A 14,607-nucleotide genomic window follows, 5' to 3' on the forward strand; every position below is an offset into this window, starting at 1 on the left:
GAGGGGCATCCAAGGAAGCCACGGTCTCCACATCCAAGCCATGTGAACAGCATCCCAGGCGTGCGGTCGGGATGCAGGCCTCGAGCACGGAGGGAGGGAGGAAGGAATCAGATGCTGCCAGGCCTCTCCCCCAGCACCTTACGCGCCATCCCCAGGACCCACCCAGGAGCCCCAGGCCAGGGCAAGGTCCTTCGCTGGACATCAGGACCCGGGCCCAGCCCTGGGGAAGCAGGATGGAGAGGAAGACCATGTTCTTGGTGTTGGTCCTGCCGGCCTGCTGGTCATCCCCTTAGGAACAAGGGGCAAGAAGGAGCAGAAGACAGAGTTCTTGTCCCTGAGGACTCTCAGTCCACACGGTAAGAAAGGCCCAAAGGAGCGCCCTAGCCCGTGGCCCCGAAGCCACTGGAATGTCACAGTGTCCAGCCCCTCCCTGGTTCTCCTGCACGAGTGGGAGCCATAGCTCCTCTGAGAGACCCTCGCGTCCATGGCGACGCTCCCTTGCCTGTGATCCTCCACACCCGTCTGAGCTGGGCCCGCAGCCCCACCTGTGCAAGGATCAGCTTTTTTTTTCGGAAACAAGAGTTCCCTGAGGCCGGTGGCTTTCTCAAGCCCCAGGCATGGCCTGCAGCAGGTGCACGGTCCTGAGCCCTGAGCTGCAGAAACACGTGCCATCAGGCCCCCGCAGGAGCTCTCGCTGTGGGTGCGCCACCCGACCGGGATCCTTCTGTGCTGCTCCCCGAGATGCAGGACCTCAGCACCTGGACGAGCAGAGAAGATCACCGACACTCTTTGCCCCAACTGAGGACCCTCCTGCCTCAGGGAAGTAGGTCCTTGGTGGCCAGTCACACCCCCTGGCCAAACCATGGGGACAACCACTCCCTGAGCACAGCTGACGCACCCATCACCCCCGCCAGGCATCATGGAGCGCAGGACACACACGGGCTGGGGCGGGGCTCCCGGAGCTCGGCCTCCAGCGCTGGAGGCCGGTGGGTGACCAGCATGGAAGGGCTTTGGGGGGGTCCAGGAGCGGGCAGCCCCCGAGAACCATTCCCCCGGGCTCACGGAAACTGCCCACACGGGGGAGAACCCCGTCTGGCTGGCCCGTGATGGTCTGCCAGCCAAGGAAGGCAGGCGTCTGTTTAAGTTTGTCGTGTACTCTTCATTCCAGGAGACTGAAACTGGGAGCGCACGGTGGAAAGATATTTCTGAACACTCAGTGAGAATGGTGGCGTCTGAATGAAAACTTTTGCTTGGAGACTTTACAAGTTCCATCTTTGTGCCAAAACATACACTTGACTTTCTTTTTTCTTCAGCTGTTCTTGTTCTTTAACTTATTGATTCGATCATCTAAAACTGTATAATCCTGTCTTCCGGGCACCAAGAAAGGCACTGTGCACGTGCGGCCTGAAGCTTCTGGGCCACTGCCATCCCTTTCACCCCGAGGTCATGGTCAGCACCGACCCCCACTGCTCACAGCCCATCTCCCCCTTGAACTAGAGGCAGGCTGTCATGCCTCCAACAGGTTTCTCATGGCCAACGGGAAAAGTCACCACACTCTCTCGCAGCTCTGGAGACACGAGGTCTAAATTCGGGTCTGTGCTCCTGCTGGAGGACCAAGGCAAGTGCGTTGTCTTGTCTCCGCGGAGTCCAGATGCACCTGTGCTCTTGCCCCCAGGGCCCTCCTCCACCTCCAGCAGCAGCGGCGATCCTCCACCTGCTTCTCTCACTCCCGGTCTGTCTCTTCCATGCTCGAGCACACACATGGGAACATACACACGTGTGCATACACACACCTCTGCTTCCCTTGGCTCGCCTCGTCTGATGCAGACCCGCCTGCCCCCACATAGGAGGCTGCTCGCGCTGACCTGGTGTGTGTCCCAACAGTCCAGGATCACCCCCACCCCCAGTGAGAACCTTGAATTAGTCACATCGGCAAAGCCCCTCCTGCAAGGTGAGGCCACACATTCCCAGGTTGGGGGCAGCAGGATGTGGCGTCTTCCAGAGGCAGGGACCCCATCTGGCCCAAGCCCCGGCCAGCTCCTCAGGTGCAGCTTCTACAGCCCCTCGGGCCTTGGGCTGACCCCCCGGGACAGTGTGTGGCTCCGAGCAGTGTGCCACCCCCGCCGCCCGGCCCTCAGTCTCCCGTGTGTGCAGGGGCATGGGCTTCCAGTTCTGCCGTCCTGCCGCAAGACCGCTTGGCACACAGGCTGACCAGGGAGGGCCCAGACGGTCGCTCGCAGCCCAGCAGTGAGGACAGCTCTGTCCAGAGAGAAGCCTCTCGCCCAGGACCCAGTTGTGGGACGATGAAGAAGTCCCTTGGCTTACGTGTTCTAATTGAATCAGCATAGACTTAACTTGGGTGTGACATTCAGAACATGACCCATAAAAACATCCACAGTGCTGCTCTACGGGGCCTCCCGGAGGAAAGATGCCCTCGGGGGTCCAGGAAAGGGCCACATGGCTGGGGCTGTTAGCCAGAGGCCGGGAAGGGCTGGCGGGAAGCGTGTGAGGAAGGGTCTACGACAGGCCAGAGGATGCCACCTTCCCACCTGGACATCCCAAAGCAGAGAACAGGGTGTAGGGATGGTGACCAAGCAGGCCACGGGTCCGAGGCTCAGTGTTCTTGGCTCCAAGACACGTGCGCCCCTCAGCATGGCTCTGAGACGGGTTGAAGGAAAACCCCTCGAGCTGCTCAGCCAGCAACAACCTCCAGTGACAAGTGTCCACTAGACCTCCTGACCTCTGTCTGACCAGCCTTCGCCCAACCCTGGAAACACTCTTACCAGTTCCCACTCTGCTAGAGAGGAAAAAGCCCTCCTAATAAAAGCTCCTCACTAATAACAAGAATCCCATGTGGTGGAAATTTGGCACACATTCTTTAACAATAAAAATGAAAACAGGATGTCTGCTTTGCAGCACTTACCAGCCCTGGGAAGGAGACGTGGTGGACTCTGACTCTGTTTTCCAAGCATCCTGGGGAATGGAGATGCTGTCAATGTGAGCGTGAAGGAGCTGTGGGGACAGAAGTTAGAGACAGAGTCCATGAGAGTCTAATAGATGTTATTTTTGGAACTGGATTTGGGGGCAGCAGCTAGAACCGTCACTGGGGTTGTGAAGGTCACACCTGCGCTAGGACACCGGGGCCCCAGTGTTGGAAGTTGCAGCTACCAAGGGCCAGTTCCTCCCCATTCCTGGCATGGAGGATTTCCTCTGAGAACACCTCCGTCCTAACGCGAGGGTCCATGTCCACACAGCACGGATGAGAAAGGCTGACACAGAGAGGGGCATGTGGCAGTGGGGACAGAGGTTCAACCCGTCAGCCAAACGTGGCACACAGCCACCAGGTAAGCCTGCGAGTGGTGCCAGAAAGGTCCCAGCAGACGTCCCGGCAGAGAGGGTTGGAGAGACCACCCCCACTACGGACGCAGAGCACGGGCAGGAGGCCAGGGTTGCCTGTTCACCAGACTTCCAACTCCTGAGGGCTGGCTACATTCTGTCTTGTCCATCCCTCTATGTCCCATGCAGAGGAACATGCCCAGCAGATAGCAGGTCCTCACAACGTGCTAGTTGGCTGAAGGAACGATGAATGAGTGAGTTCCCAAGCACACGGCGCTGAACCAGCTCAGGCCTGAGCCCTCGGGACTCCAGTGCACTCTGGTAGGGGATCACCCAAGCCAGGCCGTCTCGAGGACCCCTTCCCCCCAACCAGCTGCCCTCCACGCAGAGTCCTCTGGCTTCTCTGGGACTTCTTTACTCAGCCCTGCCTGATGGCCAGCCGGCCTCGGGGTGGGCCCCACCCCAATGCATGGGCTCCTGGGGTTCCCCGGATGGCTCCCTCCCCTCCCAGCCCCACAGCCTATTGGGCACCAAGCCCTCCTCATTCACCTTCCATCCCCCTTCTGCCTTACAGCTAGCTCCCCACATCTCGGCCGGCCCTGCATCCTGCCCCGCGTCCTTCCCCTCAAGCTGGCGGGCCCCACCCGGCTCTGCTGCACTAACAAGCAAGCCCCATTTCAGAGCCTGGCAGCACCATCACTGTCACCCGAGGCAAGCACAGGACGGCCACTCTCCCGCCACAGGGCCCAGCATCCAGGGAGGGGAAGTCCCATCTGGGACACAGCGTTTTCACGGCAGAAACAGAAGCCAAGCCAGTGGTGGAAAAACTCAGTGCCTCCGGGATGGTTCCATAGCTGGTCCCCAAACATGTGACGCCCCTCCCTCCACGAGAGGGGGTTAATGGCCCCGCTGAAGGTCAGCAGGACTGCTGGCCCGCTGCAGCCAGCAAACGTCTGCCTGGGCTTCCTGGAACCCCTGGGCTGTGGCTGCAGGGCCCCAGGGCGGCGTGCTGGCCTCCACCTGTGCCCAGGGGGCTCTGTATCCACTGCCTGGGTGACCCGAACTTCCACCGCAGGAGAACAGGGTGCAGGGCATTGCCTGAACCCTACACCAGCAACAGTCGTAGAAATGTGTGCAGAGAGGTGGGACAGTAGGCCCGCAGTGACACTGGGACATACCACTCACCCCTCAGTAGACTGCAGCCTGGAAGTGGGAGACTGGGATTTAAGGGATGCCTGTGACCCCAGAAAAGGGGGGGCTCCCCCACAACCCCACCAGTATCCCTTCACAGCACCCCTTCCCCTGCCTCTCACCCTGGGACACGCTGTCAACCTGCCAGGTCACGCACAGAGACTTATCACCAACCCATGTCGATGGCAGCACCCCTTCCCTCTAAAACCTGCTGTGGCTCCTGGTTCCAGTGGCCCGCTGCCGCTCCAGCATCTGGGGGCTCGGAACCACAGGGTCACATCATTTCCCGTGAGTGTGGGTTGACAGGGTGAGGACACACGCACAGCGGCCGGCGGGGATCGGGAGCGCTCCTACAAGATGGAAAGACATCCAGCAGGCGCGGCCTGCTGTCTGTCCTCCCCGGGGGCCTCTCTTTGCAGGTGGCCCTCCCCCCGGCAGCATGGCGGCAGGATTGCAGGGAAGTGAGAGCATGGAATGGACTCTCAGGGTCCAGCCCTGAACAACACGGTGTCGCTTCATTTCGGGAGGGTCTGCACAGGTTTGACGCCAAAGTCACACACTCCGGAGGTCTGCCCAGGGAGACTTGGGATGGTGAGACGAGGTCCCACAGGGCTGTCCGGAGCTCTGTGGTGTCTTCCCTCTCCTCCCCACGGGGAAAGGGGTTTCCTCCCTGGTCATCAGCCCAAGGCAGCCTTCCAGACCGACATGGACTGAGCGGGCTGGACCACGCGGGCTGGACCACACGGGCTGCGGCACGGGCACCCCACCGACAGCACACAAGCCTCCCGGGACCACCAAAGGGTGAGCAGGAACGTCTGCTGGTCAGAGGCCAGCTCTGGGTTGGGTGGGGGTGGATCCCATCAGAGTCTGCAGAGTGCACAGCGGGAAGCCAGGACTGAGGGGCACCTGGGAAGGAAGGACCACCCACCCATGCCAGGGTGCTGCCATCAGAGTCCCCGAGAATCCCCGAAGCGTCACAGAGAGACAGGACCAGCTTGGACGCAGCCCACCCTGAGCCCCAGCCCCCGGGGCTGCCCTCCCTCAGCTCCCCCAGTGGTGGCGAGGGGGCGTCCTTGGCCCCGGTAGCCCACGCGACTGTCAGAGCCCATGGGACACCTGGCTGAAAGGGGGCTGGAGACGAGGTCGTTTGGAGCACTGCACAAGATTAATACTGGATAAGCCAGAGCACCAACTCTTAGGGATGGGGGAGGGGACAGCTCTCTACCATTAAGAGCAACGGAAAGTCCACCGGAGACCTACCTTGGACGACAATTCCTCAGGGCCAAGGAGCTGCGGGCAGAGTGGTCAGCGCACCGGGCGCACGCTTTTCTGATCTGTCGTGGCCCCGGGGGCGTGGACTCTGGAGACTCTGGAGCGCGTCCGTCCCGCAGGCCACAGGATCTAACCTCAGCTCTGCCACCATAAGCCACGCGAAGGGAGGCGAAGTGCGCAGCCGCCCATGGCACCCACCAACGCAGGGCTCGCAAGGTAGTCACCGGGTTACCCATCGGCGGAGCTGTGAGGAGTGGGGTGTTTACAGCCGAGCAAGCTCTCTCAGCGCCTAGGCAGCTGGCCCGGGGGAGCAGGTGGAGGGGGAGCAGGCCAGGCCCCGCCGGGCGCTTCAGGGACACAGCGCTCCGCAGCGTGCCACGCTCCCTGTGAACGCCTGGCGGACGTTTCCGGCGTACTTCAGGCACTTCCGGCGTACTTCAGGCACTTCCGGGGTACTTCTGACACTTCCGGCTGCGGCCATCCAACGCTGCCGGCGGGCCTGGGATACTTCCCGCACTTCCAGCCACGGTCCTCGGAGGCTCACAGCGGGCACGGAGGCTCCGACACTTCCATCCGCGACGGGAAGACAGGCTGCTGCTGTGGTCCTGCCATCTTCCTTGGAGGAAGGAAGGAAGGACGACAGAAGCCGCGTGGTCCCAGGCCTTAGGCTCTGGAAGGGCACGCGGGGCGGGGCGGCACCTCCGAGCATCCCCAGGCTCCATGCCGGGTTGCAGCCCCGGCCGTCGGCACACTCAGGGACAGAGGACGTGTGGCTGGACAGTCCGGAGGTGGGCAGCGGTTCTGAGCTGCATCGCGGTTCCCAGTTGCCCCCGGCCTCCGCCACTTCTCTGGACAGCGGCCCTTGCCGCCGACAGCCGGCTGCAGAACGGAACCCCGGGCCGCTGCAGCGGGGTCTGCCCTAACGGGGCGACCGCATCTCTGGGCGTCACAAGCGCGGGGACCGACGCCCGCCGCACAGCTCACGGGGCTTACGGAGCTAGGGGCGCTCACAGGGTGCGGGCGGGCGGGCTCCACTCCAGTGCTTGGCTGCTTCTGACGCGCCTCCCCTGAGCGCGTGCGTGTCTGCTGTCTGCGCCTGCCTGCGCGCAGACACTCGAGGCAGGGCTTGTCCACAGGTGGCGGGGTTACTTTCAGACGACCACCTGCTGGGTTGAATGGCCCAGGGCTGCAGGCCGAGGAAGATGCCGAGGACCCTCACCCCCTGCGTCCTTCTGAGTGGAGGGGGGACAGGAGGCAGGTCTCTGTGCAGGGCACACGTGGGCACTGCCTCCACCGACTTCCTCCAGCCAGCGACCAGCAGTGGGCAGACGACCCTGCAAGCATCTCTGCAAGGGGATTGGGCTGCTTGACTGCCCCTGGCAAAGCTGAGGTGGCTGGGCCCTACCACCCTGCCTTCACAGCTCTCGCGGCTTGCAGAACGCTCCTCCCTGGGAACCTCCAGTCGAGCCACGACCAGCCTCTCAGCGCCCAGGAGGGTCCGGCACCTAGGAGCAGCGCCCTACTGCATGGTGCCCTCGGATGCCCTACTGCATGGTGCCCTCGGATTTGAGAGCACGACCCTGGCCTCCCCAGCTGTGCCACGGGCCTCCCAGCTCCTGGAGAGCCCGGAAACCAGGGCCAGAATTGCAGGACGAGCGTCCTCTAAAACCACACATGGCCATGGACACTCCGAGCTGTGTTGGGGAGGCTCTGTAACCAGAGCGGGATCAGGGCAGCACTGGTTGGCTGCCCCAGGGCAGGAGGGCCTGGGCACAGATGGGCATGCCCTGTGCACAGACAGACTTGGCCATGCTGTCCTCCCTGCCAACATTCGGCTGGGAAGGGGATTCAAAACCAATCCTTCCCATTACGTATACACACGTGCCGGTCTTTTAAAAGCAGACCTCATTCTAGAGATTCAATTTTTTTTTAACATTTTTATTTATTTATTTAACAGAGATCACAAGTTGAGGCAGACAGAGAGAGAGAGGAGGAAGCAGGCTCCCTGCTGAGCAGAGAGCCCGATGTGGAGCTCGATCCCAGGACCCCGGGATCATGACCTGAGCTGAAGGCAAAGACTTTAACCCAACGAGCCACCCAGGCACCCCACGTGCCAGTCTTTTAACAACAGAAACAGCATATGCTGAAATCAAGGCACCACAGAGCACAGAGAGAAGGGCATCTCCCTGCCTGCCAGCAGCACCCAGCAGCCCAGTCACGGTCCGAGGGCGTCGGCCAGCAGCGTGCCATTTCCCTTCCACCTCCTGTGTGCCTGTAAGCACGCACACACTTTGCCCCTGTGTGCCTGTCCACTGAAGACGTCGTGTACTTGAAAAGCTAAACTGTCTTCTGACCGATGTCTTTCTAGGTCAGAAGACACAGATGTTACTTGTTCTCTGCCATGACTGCCTGCTACTCCGTCCAGGTACACCTCACACTGTTGAACTGTGCTCCTCCTCATCGGCGTTTTAGTCAGGATCTGCCAGAGAAACAGAACCGATAGGGTGTGTACGGAGATGGAAAGTTATTTCCAGTGATGGGCTCATGGACGGTGAAGGCTGGCAAGTGAGGCCGCAGGCGGTAGGTCCAAGGGAGCATCTCAGCTTCAGCCTGAACGCAATCTTGGAACAGAATTCCTCCTTCCAAGAGGGCCTTCAACTGATGGGACAAGGCCCACCCACACCGTGGAGAATAATCCCTCTTTCACAGCCTGCTGGTTTAAGTCTTAGTCTCATCTCACACACACACACCTCTGAAGAAACATCCAGAATCACGTCTGGCTGAGTACCTGGGTACCGGGCCCTAGCCAGGTTGATGTAGAAGATTAACCATCACAGCAGGCATTGTTAAGTGTCAAATTCTAGACTGTTGCAAATTATTCAGCTTTAAATGGTGGATTTTTTATTAAATCCAAATGAATTGATCTCAGGTGATTAAAGTTGAAGCCAGCCCGACTAACTAAGTGCTGAGCACCATAACTCAAACTCATCAAAATGCATATGTTCTCTTATTTTATTTTTAGCAGTAAATATCAATCTATGAAGTGAAAGAAAATGTCTTGAAAATAAAGATCAGTTAACCCAAGTTATTTCAAGGCATCAATTTAAATACTCACTAGATTCTTCAGTAAACACGAACGGGTAGTTTTTTTTTTTTTTTTTTATAGCTTTGTACTTTAGGAGAAACTGGAAACATATATTTGGCTTGAAAGATGTAGCATTTTCCTTAAGATATGACAGGCTACCTAACAGATAATCAGACAGCCAAATGAGTCAGGCAATCAACATTTCAGGAAATTCTGTTATGCCAAAATTAAAAAACACAAAAACATGTATTAGGTAATAATTTGTAGTAGTCATAAAAATTCTTAGCCAGTTGTCTTAAACCCAAAAGAAACTCTGGTGGATATTAAGGGCACGTATTGCATGGAGCACTGGGTCAGATGCATAAACAATGAATTTTGGAACACATACACCAAAACATTAAATTTGATTTAATTTAAAAAATATATTTTAAAAAAAGAAACTGTTCAATAGCAACAGTAAAAACAAGAATCACAGAATGTCAAAATACCTTGGTCATGAAACTCGTACAACACATGTATTCACAGATGTGGAGAGGGTAGCTGGGTGAACTAGGAAAGCAGTATGCAGATGTGAGCATGGCACGTAAATGATCTATGATGTTTGTATTCTGTCACTCTTTGGGATAAAAGTTGAAAAAATTAACTCTTCAGATAAAGTCACACTTAAATTTACCATAGACTGGTTACTGTTGTTTCTAAAAGGAAAGAGATGTGTTTTTGTTGAGCTAAAAGATTATTATATCAGCTACATCCTTTAAATTGACTTTGAAAAACACTTGTGTCTACCTAGTCATTTTAATCAGGTGCCTATGGGAACAACATATATTATCTCTAAAAATAAGAAATCATTGCTCATTTAGAAGATCCAATCAACACCAATGAAGCATGATACTCAGAAATCAATGCTCTTTTATAACAATAATAAGTAGATGCCAACTGAAAATACAAGGAGAAAACTAATGGCTTGCAGTCGTTGTGAAAGATATAAATGAATATTTGGGGTCAAGTCAGCAAATGTAACAAAGTGATTGTGCAAATACAACCACAAAGTTAAAGGCTGTAGGTAAAACTGACTTTCTAAATGGAAAAATTGGTACAAAAATGGGACAATTAGATTGTATGCAAAGTCATCATGTTCTTTCCTACTAAATCTTCATTGAGATTAGGACACCATATCGTACATGTCTTTTGTCATATAGGTTTTTTTTTCTCCCCCAGACACTAAATATTTAATGCATCTAAAATATTAAAGAAAAATAGATAATAGTATTGCTCAACATGTTGCAAAACCAGCTTGTTTGACTATTTTCTTGGACGGATTTCTTTTAATTGGTATAGACTTGCTTTTTCACTAGCATCCTATGCTGCCCCTGAGTACTAGTTAAATGTTTGCTTTTTGGGGTTTAAAATATTATGGTGTTTCTATATTTTGCACCACTTAGAATAAAAAATAAAGACTGTCCATAGCAACCAAGTGTCCTCATAGGAAATAACATAACTGATACAACACTCGCATGAAAGGATCTACCAGAAAAATAATACCTTTGAAAAATGCTATCACATCTCATCTCAGGCATGAAAGTACCTCATGAGTTTATTTCCTCCTTCCCATAAAAACTTCTTTCCACATGATATGTCTGAGGTAGAAATGAAGCAGCCTGGAATACTGCAATGTGATTTGTAAGATATCAAAGTTAAGATAGAGTCTATGACAAATACTAAAAATTTAATACAATTAAATAGTCACTCAATGAAATAATTTGGTGGACAAGTGTCATGCTTGAAAGATCCCAGTCTACCTGTGATCAAAATAGGTCCCTGTGATGGGGCAATGATGATATTAACTCAATGAAGACAGCGTGTTAATATCTTGTTAATGAGTGTTGAATTGATTGCTGGGAACATATACTCTCCATGACCGGAGAGAGGCCAGAATATTATTTTCACCCTGTCCTTCGAAGTCTTCCTCTTCAAGTCCAAATGAGAGTGGTGACTAAAACCCTAAGGTCACAATACCCATTGCAAAATTTGTGTGGAAGCCCAGATTGTCAATGACCTCAGCTTACTCTCTATTACAGGAATGAATTCAGTTGGGTGGTAAAGGCTGAGTTACTTGAGCTTAAATGTCACTCTCTGCACAGGGACTTGACAAATCCTCAGAAGTGAAGCTGGGAAAGCCTGCAGCCTCTACAGTTCAAATGACATCTGAACCCCCCAAACTCTTTAATATCCCCTTGATTCTAGCATGTGAACATGTTTTAATTTAGTATTCCTTTCATCAGCTTTGTGCCTATTAGAGGTAATTTTTCCATCCTCAAAGCCTTAGCTTTTATCCTACGTTGGTTTAGTTCCCATAAACTCACTCCTTGACAAGAGGCAATCCACCAACTGTGTTTCAAAAGATTATTTGGGTTCACTAATTATATATTCCTGCTTATGACACTCTCTGTAAGAACATATCTTATGTAAATGCCATGATCTGCTCAACCATTTTTCAAAGCAAACCTCTATTGAAGGGTTAATGACTTCAACTGAGTCCCTGAGACAGACACATCTGTCAGCTTGGTAGTGATATTAGTGAGAATATGAACATTAAGTGTTTATTTATACTTATTTTGTACCAGGAACTTAAGATTAATTAATTCATTTAATATGATCATCCTGTGAGGTAGATACTATTATTGCCCTCAATTCAGAGAATTTAAGTAATAATATATGCCAGGGCATCACAGCTATTCAGCACACAAGTTGGTTATAAACTTAGGTGAACTTTAGGGTCAAGAGTCTATGTGTTTTCCACTTGCCTGCCCTGCTGATTGAGAAAGCTCTCCAGAAGGAGAGTAAGATCGACTCTTGATGGTATTATCTACAACACATTTTTATCAATAAGAGCTTGGGGCATAAATTTTGTAGAGATAGTTGATCTATGACTCCTTCTGCATTTCCTTTTGGTGTCTGCCCCTCTCCCTTGTCACATCTCTTCTTCACACTCACTCTCTACAGGTTCTCTCCTGGGTTCCAGGTCTCTCACTGTAGCCTTCCCAGTGAGCCTGTTCTCTTGACGCTACATCTCTCACTGAAGTTTGTCTCCTTATTTTCGCCTACTCCTCTTTACTTTTCCTCCCCAGATTTTTGTCTAGTGTGTACGGACAGTCGGTCTTTGTCTCAACCCCAGGAAATGAATTTCCAGTTCCAACCATGATCCCGTGTCATAACCTTAAGGGCTAATTTTGATTTAGGAGAGTTTTCATCAGCTATAGAAAACTGGAGGAGTGGTTTGGCAGGTTTATCAGAGTCTCCAGATAAATTGAATCAGTATTGGGTGTGTATGTGTGTGTGTGTATGCTATTTTAGTATATACATTTATTCTTGTATATAGTACACACTACTCTATATCGTACATAGTACAGTATAAATATAAATATATATATACGGATACATATATAGTGTGTGTATATATATGTGGTGGGTGATCTCATATAATTAGATGGAGAGATTTGTTTGTTTGTTTGTTTGTTTTTTGAGAGATCTGTTTTAAGGAACCAGTTTACATGCTTGTGGTGGCTGGCAAATCAGAAGCAAGAAGGAAAGGCTAGCCCATTGGAAATTCAGGCAGAAGTTGACACTGCTATCTTGAGGCAGAATGCCTTCTTTAGGAAACTTCAATTTTCTTTTAACACCTCTAATTGATTGGACTAGATCTACCTGCATTATACACAGTAATCTCCTTTACTTAAAGTCAACTGATTATAGATGTTAACCACATCTTCAAAATATCGTCACAGTGTCGTGTAAACCCTGACAGTTGTTTGTTGTTGTTTTTCTCTTTTAATTCAAGTACCTGAGTTAAGCTTTGCTTGCCCCCACTTCAAAGAGGCATCCACTTCAAAGATAGTGATCCTCAACAAACACATTTCCAGCCACGCACTGAATAAAGAGCCAGACCACCTTCCCACACTAAGGCTTCTTGGTTTTAGGGATATTACTTGATTACAGTAACCGCCCATTTGGCCATTTGTTTTTTCCTGGCTTTAAATTCCCTCTCATGTTTTAAGTTCACCAACAGTAAATAAAAGCAGAAGCCCAGGTCCATTCTGTGTGTGTGTGTGTGTGTGTCTCTCTCTCTCTCGCACGCCTTCTCTCTTTCTCTCCCCCTCCAATGACCTCACTGTGTGGTCCCAGATGTGCTGTGTAATTTTTAGATCGTATAAGTAATATAGCTTCATTTTTTTTTAAGTTTCACCATGGTTATTGCTGAAGGGTATCTTTCTATCTTAAGAAGAACTACAGAGGCTAGCCCAACCACAACATTAGTTATTGGTAGGCTAAGACCAGCACCAAAAACAGTAACACCTAGAATACTGTTTGATCATCAACTGAGTACCATAGCCCAGTCAAATTGACACATAAAACAAACCATCACAGGAGGTATGATTGAGAGATCAAATACCTTACCATATCATTTAGCTAAGAGGACCATGTACATATTTTCTGAGCTGAATCTGGTATGGAGGAAAACACCTAATGTAGATTAATTTCAGCTCTGTGTCATTGATGTTACTTTTTTGGGAGGGGGAGGGGGCTCTTCAGGAGCGAAGCTTTGTTGCAGAATGAGAAAATGTAATTCCCAATACAGACAGACCCTGAGGAGGTCTGAACAATTCCTTTTATTATTCCTAGTAGTGATATAATTGGATCCATGAATTAAGAATTAGGATGTCACTTGGTCTTGGATCTTAGACAAAGTGGTGAAAAGACAAAAGAATAATTCAAAATTCATTCAGAGTTGTGGTGTCCAGTAGTGGCTAAAAGCAGCTGTGACAGTAATGGAAAAAGTGGTGTTACTGTAGTGTTAACTTGGTCACTATTCTAGCAGTCTTTACATCCCTGGGTCCTGTATACCCTGTCAACTTCATCCCCCCACTTACCAACAGGTTCTTTGAGTTACCCACATTCTCAAAGTTTCTCTTTTAAAAAAAATTCCATCTCTTTCAATAAAGAACCATGTCAGATAAATTGTCTTTTTCTTCACAGTCTTACTTCTGGAAGAAAAATACACAGTGAAGACAATGATACTGGCCTGGTATCTTTCCTCTAATTACTTCCTTGCTAATTTAATAGCACTACCCTGGGACCCCTGAACAGAGCCTTGGAGTAGTCTGGTGGGGAGAATTTGGGTTTGGGTCTCTCCATATGGTACAAATGGAGGTTGGAATGAAGTTTCTAATAATTTATTGTACTTGCCTTGTGCATTTACTGTCAGCCCAGAAGCAATCCAGTGTTCGATATGGGGTATATAAAATTTTTAGCAAATTATTTCAATTATCATTTCAACATAAAAATATAGCATGAAAGAAACTCAACTTACAACTGGATCATATCAAGTTTAATAACCATCTAGTATTATAGCCAGGAGTGAAATAAGAAAGTGAGACATTTCACTACATGAGTCTGTAATGAATTTCAGTACAGATACATTAAAGCTGAGTGAATTCAAATTTCAATAGACAGGCTCACTATTGAGAAGGAGAGAAAGATAAACATCACTGGGTATAATAAAGTTTGTTATGGAAAAAGAAAGTAGGTGAAAAGAAGAACATTGAGGATAGGTTTTTTCCCCCCTCTGTACCATGACATAATTCATATACCAATGTTATCTAACTAAAAGCATTGAATAAGATTTGGTCTAGTGTTCAGAGGAAAAAAATCTTCATTCCAACTGA

Source organism: Martes martes (assembly GCF_963455335.1).
Source record: "Martes martes genome assembly, chromosome: 16".
NCBI lineage: Eukaryota > Metazoa > Chordata > Mammalia > Carnivora > Mustelidae > Martes > Martes martes.